This window comes from Takifugu flavidus, chromosome 22, assembly GCF_003711565.1.
Source record: "Takifugu flavidus isolate HTHZ2018 chromosome 22, ASM371156v2, whole genome shotgun sequence".
In the NCBI taxonomy this organism is placed as follows: domain Eukaryota; kingdom Metazoa; phylum Chordata; class Actinopteri; order Tetraodontiformes; family Tetraodontidae; genus Takifugu; species Takifugu flavidus.
Genome location: NC_079541.1, coordinates 2,451,395 through 2,470,809, shown reverse-complemented (window position 1 = coordinate 2,470,809; position 19,415 = coordinate 2,451,395). Strand labels below are relative to the sequence as shown.

At 46.1% G+C, this 19,415-nt stretch overlaps 1 long non-coding RNA gene across 1 annotated transcript in view; it reads left to right on the top strand.

Annotated features, from left to right (window-relative positions):
- The first annotated feature begins 4,452 nt into the window (after positions 1-4,452).
- The window catches only part of LOC130518894 (uncharacterized), a 60,803-nt gene continuing 45,840 nt past the window's right edge, over positions 4,453-19,415 (top strand). The window contains exon 1 of the long non-coding RNA XR_008948160.1: positions 4,453-6,211. This is a non-coding gene — a long non-coding RNA (uncharacterized LOC130518894). The remainder of the gene's footprint in view (positions 6,212-19,415) is intronic.

The following is a 19,415-nucleotide window of genomic DNA, read 5'->3' as shown; positions in this document are numbered from 1 at the left end:
ATGCTACACATATACATAACATAGCATTTTGCCCCGCGCTTTATCCCGACTGTGGAATATGGCTACTGACAGAGACACGGAAAAACACTCCAGCACGCCGTCTGTCCGTGTATTTAACCTCCTGCGGTGACGGTTTGTCGAACGCCAGATCTTGTACCGCTGGAGAAAAACCCTGTCCTGAATATTTTAAGTGCCTCTTTTGTGCGTGAAAAGAGTTTAAGAGTCTTATTGTCCTTCCTGAACCTCTCCAGAAGCCATTTTGGGGGGGATAAAAGCGGCAGCGGTGGAGCGACGTCAGAGCTGACTCCTCAGTTTTGCCTCCTGGATCTCGATAACAGTGAATCGTTAGCTTGACCGCGGTGACTTTACACCTCGTGAAGGCAGCCGAGGGTGCTCTGAAGGGGTCGTAAAAGGAGGACCGCGAAGGAGGAATCAGGCGTCCACACAGCAGGAAGAGAAAAGGCTGTCGACCCTCAGCGATAGAAAAGAGGCAACAGTTTTAATCCAGTGGGTTATTTTGGCCGCCGGAGCTCCAGGTGTTGATTTTCCTGCTCATTCTTGTTTATTGCGTTGGAGTGTCGCCGGATATTCTGAGAGCATTGTGACATTTTGTGATGCGCTCTGCAGAGGGAGGAAAGGCCGCGGAAGGGCATTTGACTTTATTGACTGAATTTCACAGTTATAAATGGGTCTTTTACAAGTGACATAAAGAAAATGATCCGCACAGGTCCGAGGCCGCAGAGCTCCGTAATCCCGCTCTGCAGTCGTGACACATCCCAGTTTGAAGAATCAGGCGACGGACTTCCGGTTTGATGAATACTGTCGCACACACACACATAAATAAAGCACTTGAGTAGATTCTTGCACAAAAGGACCCAGAGTGTGCCCGGGGGGGCTGTTCGTGGCAAAATGCTAGATTAGGACCCAGATTTGCATCAATCTGAATTAGCGTTTATTGTTTCGCATGTTTAGTTAAAACTGTAGACTTGAGGATCATCCAGAGGAGTAATTGTCTCTCCAGAAGAGCCTTTTACAATGAGACCACCGTCTATGGCGTCTACGAGTTATTCAAACAATCCATATTCTACGCAAGGAAAAAAAAACTCCACCCGAAGGCTTTAATATCTTTCCTGCGACCGCTGCGGCATAGAAATACAGCTGTGCTGCATGCTGCAGGGGGGAAGTGAAGGGAAACGAGGAGTGAATATTTTTGTTTTCTGAAATGATCTTTAGAAAGGGGGTCATCAATCATGCGTGCGCTTTCTCTTTGGATTTAGGGGAACAGTTTGCGTGAAAAGTGGCGTTTTATCTCTGTCTTGTTAAGGCACAGCAGCAAAAAAAAAGGACTGAAAATTGAAAGACATTGAAAATAAAAGAGCCTACTTGGGACAAAAGATAAAACAGAGCATTTTAATCATTAGCGTGAAATGCTACACATTACCTGAGGCCTGGCAGCCACCAGTCAAGAATCACCCCAGAATATTCCAGAAAAAGTCAGAAACGTCACATTTAGCATAGCATTTCTCTTCGCTGCAACTGTTCTTCAAAGTCAGAAAGTGTGTAGTTAATGCTGATTTAGCAACAATGGAAAAGCACGTTAAAAAAAATGGATTTAATGTTCCGTACTTAAACGTTGAGGGGCGAACATCTGTAAGAGCATCTGCACCGGGAGGTTCGGTGCAGCTGGCGGATGCCAAAGAAAAAGACGTGATTATTTCGAGGAGGATAAGAAACTCCGACACACAAGCGAGGTTGATCAGTTCTGAAGCCGTATCGTGGCACAACATTAGCGAACAGCTGATGAAAATGGGCGCGGTCCTTCCGGAACCATCACGCTGATCAGGCGCCCTCAGTTATCAATCAAAGGAACTCTAGAACTAGTCTAGAGCTAATCTAGTGGACCTAAAGCATCCACGTGCGCTGCCCTTTTTCTTTTTAGCGCCTTGTCAGCTGCCCTAAAATTGGAAATCTCTCCGTCACTTTTCTGCTGCGTCTCCGGGTCCAGATCACAATCGCCCTCCTTTGAAGACTCCATTCTCAGCTCTGGTTAAAGCTATTTCGAGCTAATCACACCCACAAGAGCGTTGACGTCAAACCTTATCCTCGCGGGGTCTCCTTTAATAATAGTTGTGACTTGCACGCGCACATTCGGAGGCGCTGCTCAGCTTTCAGGCACAACAGGAATCCTGTGATTTGGATGAAACAGAACCTCTTTTTGTCGGCAGGCTCCAAAAACTCTCTCAAAAATGTAATTATGCTCTTTACTCTCTTGATAGCTGCAGGTAGACGGAGAAAACAGCCTGTTTTGTTTGTTCTGCACCGCATTTGTCATTAAATGCGTCCTGATAATTCGGCACCATATGTTTCCTTCTAAAAAATATCAAAACCGGGAGGCGCAAAGTGCCTTTGAAACCATCAATAAAAACCTGCACGTTACCACCAGGAAGTGATCATTTACATCTTTGCAGCAGAAGTCTATAATCAAATGGACAGATGCTAGCGGGGTCCCGCGTGAGTCACGCCGCCATTAATCCTGATGGTCTACTTTGCATTAAGAGAGTATCTCTTCTGTTGTGCAGCTGGTTAATTATCCCAATATATCGAAGAAAAGAGGAGCCAGGGAGACGGGAAGGGTGCGCTCTTTTTTTGTCTCATACATCGAAGATGCCTCCGTCGCTCCCACACCTCTCTCTAAACCTCCCACGTGGAGACGCTAACATGCACTCCGTAGCCTGAAGCGTGATCTCCAAGTTGGATCAGAGAAAGCACGACTGGTTGCATATTTCACAACAGCAGAAAAAAACCAGCCGCGGGTTGAACTACTGTATGTAAAACAATGCCAGAAATAATAAATAAATGCAAACATTTGCTCGAGGAAACACTTTGTTCTCCGCCGACTATTTTTTAATGACGGCGCCACCGGATTTACCAGAGAGGATGAAACCTTGGAGTGCTCATTTCAAAACCTGTCAGTGCTGTTGTGACATGCTAGCAAGCTTTATCAGGAACCCCCATCGGTGTTCCGGCTGCTTTTTGGGCCCCCTCCCCAAGGATTTGGGGGTGTGGTCAGACTACTTATGGTGTCGTGAAGATCATTTATTGATCCAGACAAAGCTCATCTGACATCTGACATGTTTGATATTAGCAATAATGTTTGATATTAGCGATTAGCTGCGTGCAGTCACAGCTACCACACATTTATTTATTACCACAAACCTCATTTATACATCTTCACAGTCAGGATTTAACCCACAAGCCGGCCCGTAACACGATAGCCAACTGTTGGCGTCAGTCCACCTCCTTATTTGTTTTACTTCTGAAATCTCATGTCTTTTGAGTGGCTACTGAGAAACTGTGTGTTGAACGTGCACGTCTGCACTCTATAAAGCAGTAATAGCTCAGTATAATTAAATTTCTGTTTCTATTCTCATTTAACAAAGACATAATGCTTTTCAGTCCCCTTTGATCACCCAGTAATGAAAGCACAATTACATCATATTCTTTCTGCCGCTACAGACTCATTCCTGACTCTTCAACATATTTAAACATTGTGTACTTGCATGTTAAAGTGTAAATCAAGAAACAGTGTAAAAATGTCTACGTGTAAATTTATGGTTTATGGTGAAACCAAATCTTGATTAAAATTGGTTTCTTTAGCAGGTAGCAATATCTCAACCCAGAACTCGGGAGACACCTTCTTGGTCATCCTCGTATGTTGACCTTGCAATCTGAATTTTGTATCCCTTGAAGTTGCCATCATAAATAATCCACATTAAACTGCGCGAGCCAACTGTTGGCATGGTTACGATACTGCGGTAGTCGATGCAGGATCATTGAAAATCATATTATTGCGGTATTTCTCACACTGCGGCGCTGATAACACTAGATAAGACCTAGACTCAGGGACCATAAGCCTGTCAGTAAATTGATATTATGGCTAATGTCTCAGCTACATGGTGGTTGAGGGCATATGTGACACATCCTGACCTCTGCATGCATAAACATGATATGAAGAATGGCATCAGTGAGTCAAACCTCACAGTCCAATTACGAGTGGAATTTGGACGTGGCAACAGAGTCAATGAATTGACGGATGAGTGATGATGTTAGCATGGATGTATCGGGTAACCTGAAGAGGTCTGAATCACCCGTAGACCGACTGAATGATTAAATGATGGTTTGTTATAGATCTTTTATATTGCATAACATCTGTTGTCATCTAAACCGGTGTTGTCAAACACATGGCCTGTGGGCCACATATGGTCCTTTAAACAGTAAAGTTCGGCCGTAACAGTTTTATATATCTATCTTTTTTACCATATATATTAGTAAATTTATACAAAAAAGGTATCTTGTCTTTATTGCCTTCCATTCTATGCCTTCTGCCTTTGCTTTCTATCACTTCTTTCTCACTTCTTCAGTGTTTTCAAGCAAGGCAAAAGACAATAAACAATATCAAATTTCAAGGTACGAAGTTGAAGCGTTGAGCTGCTTTGTCAAAAGAATTAGTGGATTAAATGGTTGCGTTTAAAATTTTTGCCCAAAGTATTTTATATTTTTGTAAAAGATGCCAACTTTAAATGGGTAACTTAATTGTTCGTTAGTAATTGTCCTGGGGTGGAAAAAAAGAAAAAGGTCTAAAATCTTTTTTTTGCTGAAAAGCAATGATTAAAAATAAGCCGCTTATATGTGATTAAAGTAACACACTTCTTTCATACGCAATAAATGCATAATGCTAGCACAAAGAGATGCTAAAATCCACGGCCTTTAAAATGACACATGTGATGCTAAAATTCTTCCTATAAGATCACATTATCAGGCGTTCTGACGCATCAATGAAATCAATTCTAGAACACATGTAGAGTCCATGAGAAGCTCAAGCATAAATATAATGGTGTTAAAATAATAATTTAATGATCATAAAACAAGGTCAAACTAATGCCAAATGTATTCACAGCTATCCAGAAGTATCCACGGGAGCTAACAGATACAGTAAAATATGTTGATATTTGTGCTGCATCTGAGGTAATATGATGCTGTAATGATAAATTGTCTGAAAAGTAATATTCTGACTTTCTTTATCCAATTTTACAGGGTTTTTTCCTTTTAATATGTCACAGTGTTCCAAGAACTTCCTGTTCCCGTGCAACTCTTTTGGGAATCTTCCCTGAGAAAACCAACTTTATGTGACATTCACTGATGTTCGCATGAAATAAAATCACCCTGTGATGAAAGTTTCAGTCACTTCGGTAGCTCAGAAATGCTCATTAATTATCGACTCAAACACACACACACATCATTACTTACTCATAACTTCACTTTACATCAATCAAATGTGCCAAATACTTGATTCCTCTCACGCAAAAATGCGAGTAAGAAATATTCACGGTTTCGTTTTGACAGGAAGAAAATGGCAAAAAAAATGTAATATAAACGTAAAATTAGTTTAGATTTTTTCCCATATTATTATTTTTACAACCCTTTTAGCAAAAAAAAGTTCATTTCTTCACTTTTCTTTACAAATGAAAACAACAGTAACCAGGGCTGCACTGCCACCTGCTGGCCTGGAGTGCATCTACGCCAAAGCTCAATTCTCTTCCTTATATAACATCATAAATCACAGAGAGAAAACTGAACCTGCATTTATAGTTGGAGGTTTTACTGAGACACGGGTTCCTTCTCTGACCCGCTGTGGCTTCAGAAGAACCGACCCGCTGCTCCTCCGCCTGCTTTGTTGTTTAGCATAGAGCTGCCATTAGTATTCCTCATCAGCCATCTCCTGGTTAAGCCCTGACTCCGCCGCGGCAAAGTTTGCAGCGTAAGAGCCAAGTTCTCGTCTTTGCACCGTGAGAGAGGTGAGGATGGAAAATATCGCCCGAGGATGTTTCATATCCCTGCAGCCCTGCCTGTGCACACGCTCCACTCACATCTTTTCATCTCTTTCACTTAATCAGTCATCTTTACTCTGCATCGCACCCCCCCCCCCCCCTCGTCTCTCTCTTCCTTCAATTTCCCCCACTTCCTGTCCTCTCTGTATCAATTTTTGAGAACGTTTTTTCCCCCACCCTCCGCCTCCAGTGCGACAAAAGTGCCAGGATGGTCTCTTTGCTCACTCCCCCATCCTCACCCCCCCCCCCCCCACGCTCTCTCTGTCAAACCCGGGAGGCCCCAAGAGGACGAGGCAGCGCTGTCACTTTGGACCGGCTTTGAGGTAAGACGAGGCAGGAAAAGTTACAGAGAAAGAGAGCGAGAGGCGGTGGAGGAGCGCGGTGCAGAGGAGGTGACAAGTCCTTTCTTTGGGGAGGTTTGAAGTTAGGAAGCTTCAATAACGGGCGAGGGAAGACTTTTGGGGCGCGCAGTTCGGCTGTTCCCGAACAAGGTAGCTAGGCTAAGACGTTGCTCACATCCAGCTCGGTAGCTTAATCCGCTTGTTTATGTAACCCAGATCTCACCTGTCATCTCAAGGACACGCAGTTTTATGCAAACTTAACAAATCAGGGGGAAAAAAGACGCCTTCTTCCCACCGCGGTCGCTTCCCGAGCGTAACTTTGCTCCCGGGTGAGTTGACAAGCACAGCTAGTGTTTTCCAACCTTATACCCAAGACGAGCTTGTTTTAGCTTCACTGGGACTGTTGGTTTGGATTGTTTGAGCGTGGAAGAGGGATCGTTTGCTGGACTGAATGATGGAGAGATGTTCCAGCTCTCCGTCCCGACAGCTTGGGAAGAAAGCGCCAATACATCAAAGGGCATTTTGAACTATTCCACATGGAAGGTTGCGAGGCCCGCTGATCACTGCCGATTTCATTCTCTTTGATGCGCGCACAAACGTTTTCTAGTTAAATTATCGCTGCTCGCCGAGAAAAAAAAAAAATCTCAAGACTCGTGTTTGTCCCGGAGATCTAAAAATAAATGACTTTTTCCCCGTCTGTAAGAGACAAAAACATCTCTTCCCGTCTCGTTTGATGTTATTTACGCCCCAATTCCGCTGGTGCCAGTTCAACTTTGGCGCTCCACTGGGATTTGATACCTGATGTGACTTCGGGGGCTCCTCAATCAAAGTTTCAGACAAGCTGCAGGGATGCTACGATCGTGATGCTACGATCGTGATGCTACAGAGAAGATCTTTGTTTTTCACTGTGTGAACACTTCCCAACATCTGAATCCTTAATGCTATAAACAGCGTTGGATTTGGAATGGCATCATGATATATTAATTGTTTAGCCTACGCTAAAAGGGCACCAATTTTAGCGCTATGTGCGGCCTGAGGCTAAGCGAGCATCATTATTGAACTACGGAGACTATTTAGTAAATACATAAAAAATATAGACATGGTTCTTTAAGCTGTTTTTACTGTGCTCACAGTTCAGTGTTCTTTCAGAAAATCTTGCAAACAGGAAACAAGATCAGTGGCAAAGTTGCTGATATAACTTGGTATTATTCGTAACTGACGCTAATAAACGGAAACTTGCTTGCTGATAGCTTAAAACAGACGACGACAAAGCTAATAAGATGAAAGGAGTGCATCTGATGCTAGCACGTTAAACTTTGAAACACAGGCTCCTCAATCGTCCACAAACGCCGGCTGAAAATGACTTCAGATGTTGTCATTCTTGGCTGTGAGGTGGCACCGTTGCACCTTCGCACCTTCGTGGATGAGACCCGGTTTGGTCTGGTAGCCTCCAGAGGTGTTAGCACACACCTGAGCCCCTGCACACAGCTGTGCACAGCTGAGGAAGATGCTCATCTGTCCTGAAAATGACATAACTTAAGGAAAGGTATCAATGAAATATGCCAATTAGCAGCAATACATGTCCACTTATTGAGTATTAACCCCTTTAAAACACTATTTTAGCGTAGCTTAGCATAACAGCTTCTGCTTTGTCATTCAGGCACTAAACCAGGCAAAGAAAAATTAACTTTTGCTAATTTCCATTTAAATTAATTCGAACCTCTGAAGCTTTTAGGTGGCTAATTTTGCAGAGATCACTGTGGATTTAAATGCAGGTTTATCTGCCAGGACCTGCTGCTCACATCTATGAATGTCGTAGCCGCTTGTTTGTGAAGCATGAAAGGGCTTTTTTGTCCAACATCTCTCCACTTTCCAGAAGCTAAAATGCTGCTCTGACGCATCGTGAACATTTGCGGGACTTATTGGCCGAAGCGTCGTCCCTTCCTGTTTGGCGGGGCTCTGTTAGCCACGTCGCGCGACGGCTGCCAAAGTCTCCGGCGGCTCTCTGAAATGCTTCATTATAATCTTTTGTGTGTCCTCTGTGAATGGCTGATGATGATTATGCAAATGCTGCAGCCGAGAGCAGCGCAAGTAATTATCACGGCAGAGATTGATCCTTTCTGAAAATTCTGACTGCATACCGAGCAGAGCGGCGTCTACGGTGCGTGCAGATTCAGCAACTTTGGGCCTTCGAGAGCGCGGCTGCGGTCACTTTATCGGTGTTTTGGGAGTGTGGGTTGTTTTTCCTTTGGAGCAATTTCAAATTAGGTGAATTTGGAGTCTTTGGCCCAGTTCCAAAGTGCTCTAATCTATTCTGTAAAACCCTATTTCTGCCCCGCGTTCATCTCTTGAGTACGTCAGTGATGAATACAGGACCTGATCGCCACTCATCGCTCCTCAGGGATGCAGGTGTGAGTCCCAGAAACCGCCCCCCACCCCCCACCCCACCGCTGACGAGAAGACGATAAACTTCTGTCACGTTTCGGACGTCATTTCCCTGAACACTGGTTCCAGAGCGCAGTGGTGACACAGTGGTGGAGCCCTGCAATGCCACGCCACCAGTGCACCCCCAACATTCCTCACCTTGCCGGATGTGCCAGACTTAGGTGCTAGCGATGCTATCATGGCTAGGATGATACTCATTAGCGAACTCATTAGCAACTTCAGCCAGTTTGGAGGAGTCCTGGGAATTCCTTCAGCGAGTGAAGCTCACATTCACCCGTCAGATACGCTCGTAACGCTGCTCAGCTTTAGCTGTTCCTCAGAGGTTGATGCTAATCTGGCTCATCTGAGGGCTGTATCGCAGCGTAGCGCTGGGGGCCACTTGATTATCTGTGATCGGAAAATGTTGGGAGGACAGGAACTAGTTTATGCAGCCACGCCTGTCACAACGTTCCGGGTTTATACGGTTGATTATTTCATTCATATCGACAGCGTTTGTTTGCAGACTCCCGACGCCGGGGCACGAGTGAAAATGAAAAATCGCTCTTTTATTTATATTTACAGACGTTTCCGGGCCCTTAAACGTGGAAGTACTCTAATTAAAACGGCTCTAAAGTAAATATCATACTCTTATAACGACTCTTTAAATCAATGCTCAAAGTCTAAAGTCTCGCATCGATCGGGTCCACTTTAAATCCATTGTGATGGATCACGTTGGAATAAATCAGCGGCCCGTTGGTGGCTGAGGATGAAGTGATTCTGGCAACTTAACATGTCTGATGCATCGACCACTAATCAAGCAGATTAGATCTTCTTCTTCTTCAGCGTCCAATTTATATGTGTCTTCCTAAATTAAGGCAACTTTTTCCTTTGTGGTTGATGATAATTCACAGTTCGGGGCGGGCAGTGAGCGAGGGGAGACCGCTCCAAATGCACTGGAGGGCCAGAGCAGCGCTGCCGTGGCAACGGGGCCTTTGCTTTCTTTGAAGAAATAAAAAGACTAGGCGGCGGGAGAAAAAGTAGCTCCTGCAGAAAGGAAACGGCCCAAACTCCCACAGAGAGCGGAGCCTTACGAGAGCTCCATCCTGACCCCGGGGGCCCCTCCAGCAGCCCCCCCCCCACCGGTTGTTTCACCTCCAGAGCAGCCTGAGCCGGCCTCAGTGGAGCACCGGGTTTATGGACACTGACTAGGCACAATTCGGTTCCTCGGAACAGGGTGGCACTTACTGAGAGCAGGTCATGTGGCAACGAAGCGTAGAAGGGACACTAATGAAAAGCTATTCTCTCGTTGGCCACGTCGGCACCCTGCTGCCTCCCAGAAACACTTCCTCCCTCTGCCAGCAGCACACACACACACACACACACACACACACACACACACACACGCCGAAGAAAACGCTGGTTTACAGCAGAAATTGAATTTGCCGATTGATCCGGCTCCTCCGTCTCCACAGGGGCAACGAAAGGACGTCATTTTTAAACAATAGGCCGGCAAATCCGCAGAAATCCGTCCGATCGGCGCAGTCGCCGAGGTCGGACACATAAATCAACACCTGGGAAAGTTGCCTCTCGGAAGTTGTCGGAGTCAGCGACTTCGGGTGACAGCATGGCTCGCTACCAACCCCCCCCCCCAGTTCAGCAGAAACAAGTGCTGCGACGTGTGTGTGTGTGTGTGTGTGTGTGTGTGTGTGTGTGTGTGTGTGTGAGTGAAACACTCCGTTCCCCTCCCCTAATGTAATTAAGTCGAAGCAGTTAATGTAATAATCCTGCAACAATGCACAGCCTAATGCACCAATCACTGCAAATAAAACATCACAATTTAACAGTTCTGGAGGCCTCGCCCGGCACGCTGTTCCTCTCTGACCTGCGCTCACCCCAAAGGCATCATGGGAAAAAAGCAATAAGCAGTGACAGTGCCGGTCCTCATGCTGGCATGGAGCAGCTGTTAACATCTGGAGTGTGGCGTATTTAACAGCAAGATTGAGTCCACACGTGCTGCCACTCAGGAGCGAGGTCTCAAATCCTTCTTTCCAGAGCCTCAGGACGCACAAGGCCACTCAGGCCGGTTCTGAAGCTGCCCGCTGCCGATCACAATGGACCCGCTCAAGAGGAGGGCAGGAGAACAGGCGCCAAACACGTTGTAGCGGCGGCGTTTGGAAAAGGGAAAGATTTAGTGAGGACTCGCAGAGACCTGCGGTGCTCTACAAGGTGAACCCTGCAGGGGAAAATGTTCCGCTGAGGCTAATTCTAACTAGTAGCTGAGCCTATTTGCTTTTTAAGCGCCTTATGCTATCAATTAGCATCTTATCCAAGGTAGTTTTCTGTGTCAACTGGGCTGAAGGCTGCTTTAGTTCTGAAGAAGCCTTCTGGATAGAAGGCGAGACGTCTTCAAAAGAGAAGAAAACCAGTCGTCGACACGGAAATCTACCTTGGATAACTTTGACTTGGATGACTGAGAATTTCCCGGACTTCTTTACCTTTCTGCTCCACTCACACGGTCAATATTCCATCTGCGCCTTCCATAGAAGGAAATAGACGTTTTAAAAGTTCTTGCCGTGCATCTGGTTCCTGCTAATTACTGGGCCCAAACGCTCGTTTGCGACTCTCCCTCCTCTTAAACGAGCTCTTATTTTTCTCCGGCCAACAATGAGCACCGGAGGTCTGAAAGAGCGTCTGGTTAAATATGGGCTTTTCATCCGGATTAACTCTACAAATGGACCTCATTGTCTTGAGAAATTCGATTTTCTGCCATTCTGCGTGCATGTTGTGTCCCCTACCACCCCCCACCCCCCCCCTTCCCCCCCGGGCCCAGCTGAAGCCAGCGTGGCCCCTTATCAACAGCGCTCAGGGGGTGTGGAAATGAAGAGTCGAGTTCTGCCTCGGATCAAACGGCGGGACGAGGAGAGCGTCGGAGAGGAAGGTGGAATCTTGAGATACTGTCCAGCTTCACGGCGTGAAGTGTGCCAGTGCAACACCCCCCCCACGGTGCCCCCAGCGGACGGCTTTTACACGCTCTAATTTCCAGCATTATCTCGCGCTCAAGGCCAGTACCCAGACAGTGTTATTCTATCTTTTAGATAAGGGCTATCCTGCCTTTGCATGTGTCAGGAACACAGCCGTGGGGGGGGGAGGGGGGGTTGACGCCGCCTGCTACTGTACAACTGCTGTCACGCCGACAGCGGCTGCAGCTACGGCTAACGTTGAGCATCAAAACCACACCAGCAGATTTATATTGCTGTTTTATGTTCAAGGGCGGCTTTGACGATGCGTTTACTGACTTAAAGAACGTGGTGCCTGTGCAATATTCATGAAAAACACTTTGATTGATGTCAAAAGAATAATGTCGACTGAAAATATAGTCTAAACTACGCGAAGTGATAACTAGCTGGAAGCTTCAGAACAGATGGAAAACGCATGAGAGGAATAATACCAAAGAGTAAAATATAGGTTAAATGTGGCTTGGTGTGCAAAAAAGGAGAAGAGAAAGCTTTGCGTCTCCTGTAGCGGCAGCCAAAAAAAACCTGGGTCGTAATTCAAAAAGTAATAAAAAAAAATAGGGAGAGAGAATTATTCAGTGGATCAATATTTAGCAACCATGAAGTCAAAATGATGCATTTTTCAATATATATATTTTTTTTTTCATCCAGCGTGCAACTTGTTTAATCTGCTAGCACGAGGCTGAGTTATTGCTCGGCAGCTGTAGGACGTAATGTGTTTAAGAAGGTGGTAATATACAGCAGGAGTTCCTGTGAAGAGGCAAATGGAGACTGATGGACAGTTTCTATGGGATGGCGGTTTTTAAACCACGAGGACACAGCAGCTCCTTTAGATTTGTCGTTTAGCACGCGGAAATATGAAAATTCACCCCGCCAGATGTGCGCAAACAACTGGCGTCCGTCTCCTCTCGAGGCAAACATGCATCCACGCCTCCCCCGCTGGGCGCTAACATGCGCCCATATAGATCCATAATGATTTTTAGCGATGGGGAGCCGAGCTTCACTTCACCACGAACAAATAAGAACGTGACAGGGCGCAGCGTGTACATCTGCGGAGCCTCGATTATCGGCGCCGGTTTAAGCGAGCGTAATCACCTCGGGGCCATTTATGTGAACATTAACTGATGTGGAGGATGTGGCCTCGCCAGGACTGATGAGGAAGCAGAACAAGGCTGTTATTGTCAGTGAGGTTTTCATGCCCTTTATGTGGCTGTTAGTCCAGTTTGAGGTTCAGGTGCAGGTGACCCCCCCGGGGTGTCTGCAGGATACAGGATTAGCATCCCTACTGGGTGGGGATTCAGAACAACATACACAACCTCAGCGTGTATCAGTTCGTACCTTCTGTTGATTCCACTTCCTGTTTTTGAGGTGAGACGGCTGGACCTGTGCCTCCGATCCAGACGGCTACGCTAAAGCTCGCAGCGCACTTAGCTACGGTCTCAATTAGCTAGCAATTAGCAGCGGTGTGTATAAGGGTGACCGACCACAGTGACAGCAGATATTCAAAGGCATTATAGATTTTTTTGGGGGGGGGTTATTAAATGAGATCTTTGCTAGCTGCCGTGTACCTTACACTGAGCATGTGGGGAAGCGTGCACGTGCAGGTGACGCATAGAACGCACAGCAAAGCCACTGCTCAAGGGCCACCCGTCTAATTGAGGTCACGCAGCTTCCGTCTCTGTCAAGTTTTTCTCTGGTACAATTTCCATCCCCTATAATCCAGCCCTGTTAACAGTCCCCTTCTTCCCAGGACAAATTTAATAGCTCAAAAACATCTATTTAGGCGGATGAGATTGGGATTTATGAACGGGTGTGTTTCATGAATATAACCTCATCTTATCATGGGCTCTAGGCCTCTTGATTACAGGCTGCATTAAGTGTCTCTCAGAAGGGTGAGCGCCCCGCAGACGACCTGAACCGTATCGATACGCTGCCAGCGCCGCGGAAAGTGTTCATTTTATCTGCCATTAGCAAGTCTTAATTAAAAACCGGTAGGAAATGGGCACACACCTGCAGCTCCAGCCCACATGATCCTCCTCTGGAGTGAAGGGGACCTCCGAGGCCATTAAAAGGGATTAGCACACTATTCTCAGGAACGATCAATGCAGAATTGGTATTAGCTGCCCATAATAATGTAGGAGGGACATTGTGTGTGTGTGTGTGTGTGTGTGTGTGTGTGTGGCTATGCGCATTTGACAACACCAATAAAAGCCATAGTACCAGTGAATCATACATTTCTTAAAAGAGCTAAAAGTACATTGCTAATGCTATTCCAGGGTTTGGACTTTCATCCTTACCAAACAGCCAAACCAGCAGGACAACGGAACTCGGTTCCCTTCGGGCTGGTGTTGCCAGAAACGAGCCTGGACCAGGAAGAACAAAGCATGGGGATGAAGAAACCTCTGCCCGTGGACCAAATCAAACCAAACTGGTCCTCTGACCAGAAACTGCTCCTGCACCAGCCAGCACACCTTGGCTCCACTCTGGAGAAGGTTCATCTTGAGGTCTAAAACAGCTGATGGCCTGGTCTGGATTGGCCCAGGAATAAAAAGGCTGGTGGAAATGGGACATTGGTGGAGTCCCTGAATCGTTCTCATTCCAACGTCTTTAGCAGGAATCTTGACGAACGCATGATCCGACCATCTAGATTCCTGCTTCTTCAGTCTGCTGGGATGAAGACATGTGCAACCACTCATTTTCCATTTGCTTCTCCAAATTCCACACGAGCTATCTGTCTAAAAATATCCCCGAAGGTTAATACTCTTAAGAGCCACTGTAAATAAGTGCAAGCCGTCCCCGATGCACTGTGATTTATTCATGTGCAAGGGCTCTATTTTCCTCTACATTAAATGCTGACTTGTAGAGTAACCTTTACCTCTGAGTGCTTCGGCGGATGGGGGCATTATTTTAGGTTGAGGAAGCATGAAAGCTGAGAGATATTCTTGGGCATGTTCCGTTCGGATTGGACGAAGCTTCAGGGAGCCTTCGGAGCAGCGGCGCTGACCTCCGTGGGCGCCGTGGGAGCAGAGGAGACGTGTGGTATTTAGAAAAGTACATTTGTGGAATTATCGTTACATTTTCAGGAATAAAGACGTAGCTTGAAGGCACAAACCCGGTCGCCGGAACGCCGTTCATTCTTTTTTCTTTTTTACATTGGAAACTTAATTCCTTTGTCTTGAACGAGGCAGCTCCTTGACCCAGTGGGGGGAGATTAATGAAGAGCTTTATTGGCGATGAAGGCTATCAGGCACCCCGCTCCCCTCGTCTAACGGAGCAGGAAGTTTACATAGTCAATTATGTTGTTCCCGTTCCGCCTGTATCCACCATTCTGTCCGGTTTGTAGGAGCCTTATTTGGAACGAGAAGGTCGCGCTCTTGCTTTACTTTTCATTTCCATTTTCAGTGACGAGGACAAATCTACCCCGACAATAGAGGAGACGTACGGCTGATGTTTTTGTGACTTTCAAAAGCAACAGAGAGAGACTTCCGTGTTTGTGTGCGTGTAACATTCCGCTGCCTTTATTTCGGAGAAAGGCTACAGCGTCTTTCTGCAATTGCGGCCATTACGGCTCTTTATGGCAATTATGGCCAGCCAGCCTCTCCGGCTCTTTGAGTGCTCCTCAGGCCACGCTGGGTCAACCTGAAAGCCTTTTCCTTTTCCTTTTTTCTTCCTCAATAAATGGGACATGAGTGACGATATCATGGGGAGCAAAGATACGAGCTGTTGCGGCAGATGAGGAGAAACGATAGAGGAGACGAGAGGGTGAGGAAATCTGGAATCGATAGGTGGGTAATCGGAAGGTGTCTGTTACATGTCGCTGTTGGTAACGGCAATGATATACGAAAAAGATTCCAGGTTTCTGGAACACTTGAGCTCACTTTTCTAGCCTGACAGGGTCTGTTTTCCTGATTCCTGGGGTGGGGCTGAAGGACACTGATTGGTGAGACGCTCCGAGAGGTGACCATAGATTAAACAAAGCCTGTCAATGAAAAAACAAAGACTTTTGAGACATCAGCGGCGCCTGGCTGTTGAGGCTTGAGTCTTCTGAATGAGTCACCCCTCCAGACAATGACACCACAGGCGGTCATCGTCACAGTCGATCCCCGAAGGAAGCTCTGGAAACCATTTTAAATAAGCGCAGACTGACATAAATCAGAGCACTTTAATGCAATCAGGGAGACAAGCGGGGCTAAAAGTACCCAGCTTTCAATACTGTGTTGGCAGTCTCTCAGCTCTCAGGGTATAATTTCAGCATCACAGTTCGATACAATGCAACAAAATGACAAATCGAAGCTTTATCCCTAATAAAATTGACTCCAGCCTTTACTACGAACTCTTCCTGTATTTGTTGTGGTCTTCAGCAGGTGAGTGAAGTCTGGGTGGAACCATCATTTCAAGGCTTTATGGCCATTAAATAAAAAGCACATCCACCGGTTTGACCGGGTGAATTATTCCCTTCACCACTCCGATGGATCCACCTGTTCTCCGGGGGCTCTTAAGTGAGCTCCCTGATGCTTCCATCAGCCTCTCCATACTGTGCAATGGCCGCAAACAGGGTCCCCTCCCCCGCCTGCTCCATCCTTCCGTTTTGGGAGTCGTTGCTGTCACTTCGCATCAGACCGCAGACTGCAGGTTCCTGCCTCTCTCTCTCTCTCTCTCTCTCTCTCTCTCTCTCTCTCTCTTGGTATGTAAATACCCCCATCCTCCGCAATCAATGTTGGTGTCTTTCATTCAGCCTTTGGCTCCTGTCTGGGGGGAAGTCGTTGTGTCAATTAGCTCATCTTGAATCCGCTTTCCAACTGTTCCCAAGGTGGCCGACGTCACAAAGGTCCATCCGATGCGGCGCTCATCCCAGATATTGTTTTGTTGGGGTCACCCCAACCACTGAGGAACCAATTCTGGGGGGATGTCTAATTCTGCTGAGCTGTGATTAATCCCATCAGTAAACAAAGCAGAGGTCATCGTGTTTTGGAGATTTCCAATTACAGAGTAATCAGGGCTAATCAGACAAGCTGCTCGCCAACATCTTGGGTTATTTTCAGCAGCAGAGGGGTCTCCAGTCGATAGTTTGCCCTCCACTCCGCCAACATACGACCCCCAACTCTCTGATCCCACATTGGGGTAGTGGGCAGAAGAAAGAGAAGAGGCTAATAGGCACCGCCACTCATTAGCAACGGTGTGACGAGCGCTTGGGTGGGCCGGTGCAGCGCCGGAGTCGCTCCGATGTGGCAAACGTGCTCAAACGGAAGAGCTAACGTGTAACTCTTCCAGACGAAAGCTCAGGTTGTCTGTGTGTGTCGTCCCTGCAGAGTCAAAGCGGATTTGTCTGGATCTCACCAGAGGCCACGCGGCTGAAGATTTAAATTAACAGTGACTCACTGTTTTCTGCCAGTGTCCAGTGTTGAATTATTAAAGTTGTCTCAGCATTTGGAGCCAGCATTCAAGGTTAAAGGGCCGACCAGATGAAAGTGTTTGCCAATTGATTGGACGCCGAGTGTGTGCTCACACAACCTGGGCGGGATAAATGTTTTAGCTTGAATCTTTCATGAAAAAAACACACTTTGTTTTGATATCGCCGTCAGAGGCTTCTGTGAAAGCAGCTAAATATACCCCGGTGTCGTTAATCAGACCAATAATCCGGCATTTGGAGACAAAAGCTTTCATGTTTTCGCGCTGACATTTACATGAGCGGATCAATAGCATCTCTGGGAAATAACAAATCCGTTGTTACTGTGGTTCTGCAGGTTCACATTAGCTCACAAAAGGCTCCTGCAAAGCCACTAAAGTGTTGGGCGTTAGCGAAGCACCACTGGCTAACTTTTTGGTTGGAGAAGGTGACCACGAGACGCACTTCAAAGAATGAAACCTTTGGTATCGGGTAGTTTTTCCCCTCTTCTTGGTCAGTTCCTCTGTCACATCCCTGGCTGCTCTTCATGCTCTTTGTTTTCTTCTTTCAAGTTCTGATGTCCCCACAAGAAAGAGAAGAAATCCGCTTTACCTTCAAGGCTTTTTTGTGGCATCTGAGGTTTCAGTGATCATGTGGAGCTGATCTGTTATTCATGACAGAGTTCTTTTTCTTGTGTCTGCCTCTTCTGTTGGTGGGATCAGACAAATCCTCCACGAGATCCTCTAGAACCAGGTCTTCCTGTCGCTTCTGGTTCCTCTTCAGTCTTTACCTCATCTTGCTGTTTGTAATAGATCCAGTGTGGGAGATCCTGTTGAGAAGCGTCTGATTCAGGTTGGTCTGAACTCTGATACCCTCGTTTGGATGACATCATCGCTTTTCTTCATCTTTCTGCTTTTCCCTTCAGGTCACCACGTCTCCGCTTTTCTTCTGCATCATCTTCTTTCACACCAACTAACTTCATGTCGTCTGTAACTGTCATTTATCTATTCCTGCTGTTGACATCATACTATCAGATAAAGGGTTCACAATGACATCATAGTTCCACGGTGACACATCAGGCTGAGTTAGAGGACTTGTGCTCTGTTGTTTGTTTGTTTATTAGCGTTTAACATTATTAATTGTTCCTTTAACTGCTTCATTCCATGCATCTATGCTCACAACATGCTCTCAGGTCACATGTCCAAATATTATGACCTTTTTCCCCCAACAAAAATGTAAAGAAATCGTCAAAAATTCCGAACAGCATAATCAATCACAGATGTGTGATCGAGTGATGAGGAAAAAATTCCTTCGGGATAAATACTTTGGTGGTGGCGTCTCTCTCTTTCCTCCTCTGAGGAGTCCCCAAGGAGCCTTTATTAGAATAAGTTGAGCCCAATCCACCAAATCACCCTGGACCTGAGCTGCTTTTCCCTTTAGGACTATCAGAACAGACAGTAATGTGAGGTTTTACTCGTCGCTGCCACCCCTCTTGGTTTACAGGACCAGTTTAGAGTAATAATGAGCTAACCTGCAACCGGTTCAAACTGAAGAACCAAAATGATTTAACGGTTTAATTCCTCCACCCGTGTCACTGACGGCCTATTCAGCCCTGCTACACTGATGACGTCCCCTGTGGCCGATGATGGTGGATCCGTTCATACACCAGTCTGTGATTCGTGTGTGTGTGTGTGTGTGTTGTGATTTGAATGAATTACTTTGGTGTTTTCTATTTTTTTTATTGGCAAAAACTTTTTTCCTGCATGTGTACAGTTGCCAGAAGTTGCCGAAGTGATGTCCTTCATGCTCCTCACGTCTCCTATGGGATGTGGCGTGTGGCGGAACGGTTTTTCACATCGAGGCCATTTCATTTTTGTTCGCAATCGCATGGAAGACTTAATTAATTTTCAGAGCTGTTTCCTTTTCTAATGAATGTACCAAGAAAAGAATCAAAGCGAGCAAAGCCACAAACGATTTGCTGACACCGTCGACTCGAGTTCTGTCATGTTTGCTAAACCTTTTGAGCCCGAGAATAAATTGTTTTTAGGGCACTCCGCTTGGATCTCCCAAAAGAATAAAGCACTGCTGTTGGAGCCGAATTCCTGAAAAGTTCAATTAAATTGAAAACAAAAAAAAATGGTAGCAACACCTTGGCAACCCTCCAGTTAGCATCCCTCTAAGCTGCTGGGAGTTAGCACTGAACCCAAAGGCAGTCCGTTGGGAAAGTCTTCCTCACTGCGGGAATAAAGAAACCCTTCCATCCTCCTTAATTAAAACATGATTTACACTTAGTCCCAGCTACGAACTTGCCTTTGATGCTTCTTTTGTCAATTAAAAGTAAGTCCTATAGCGTATTATGCAG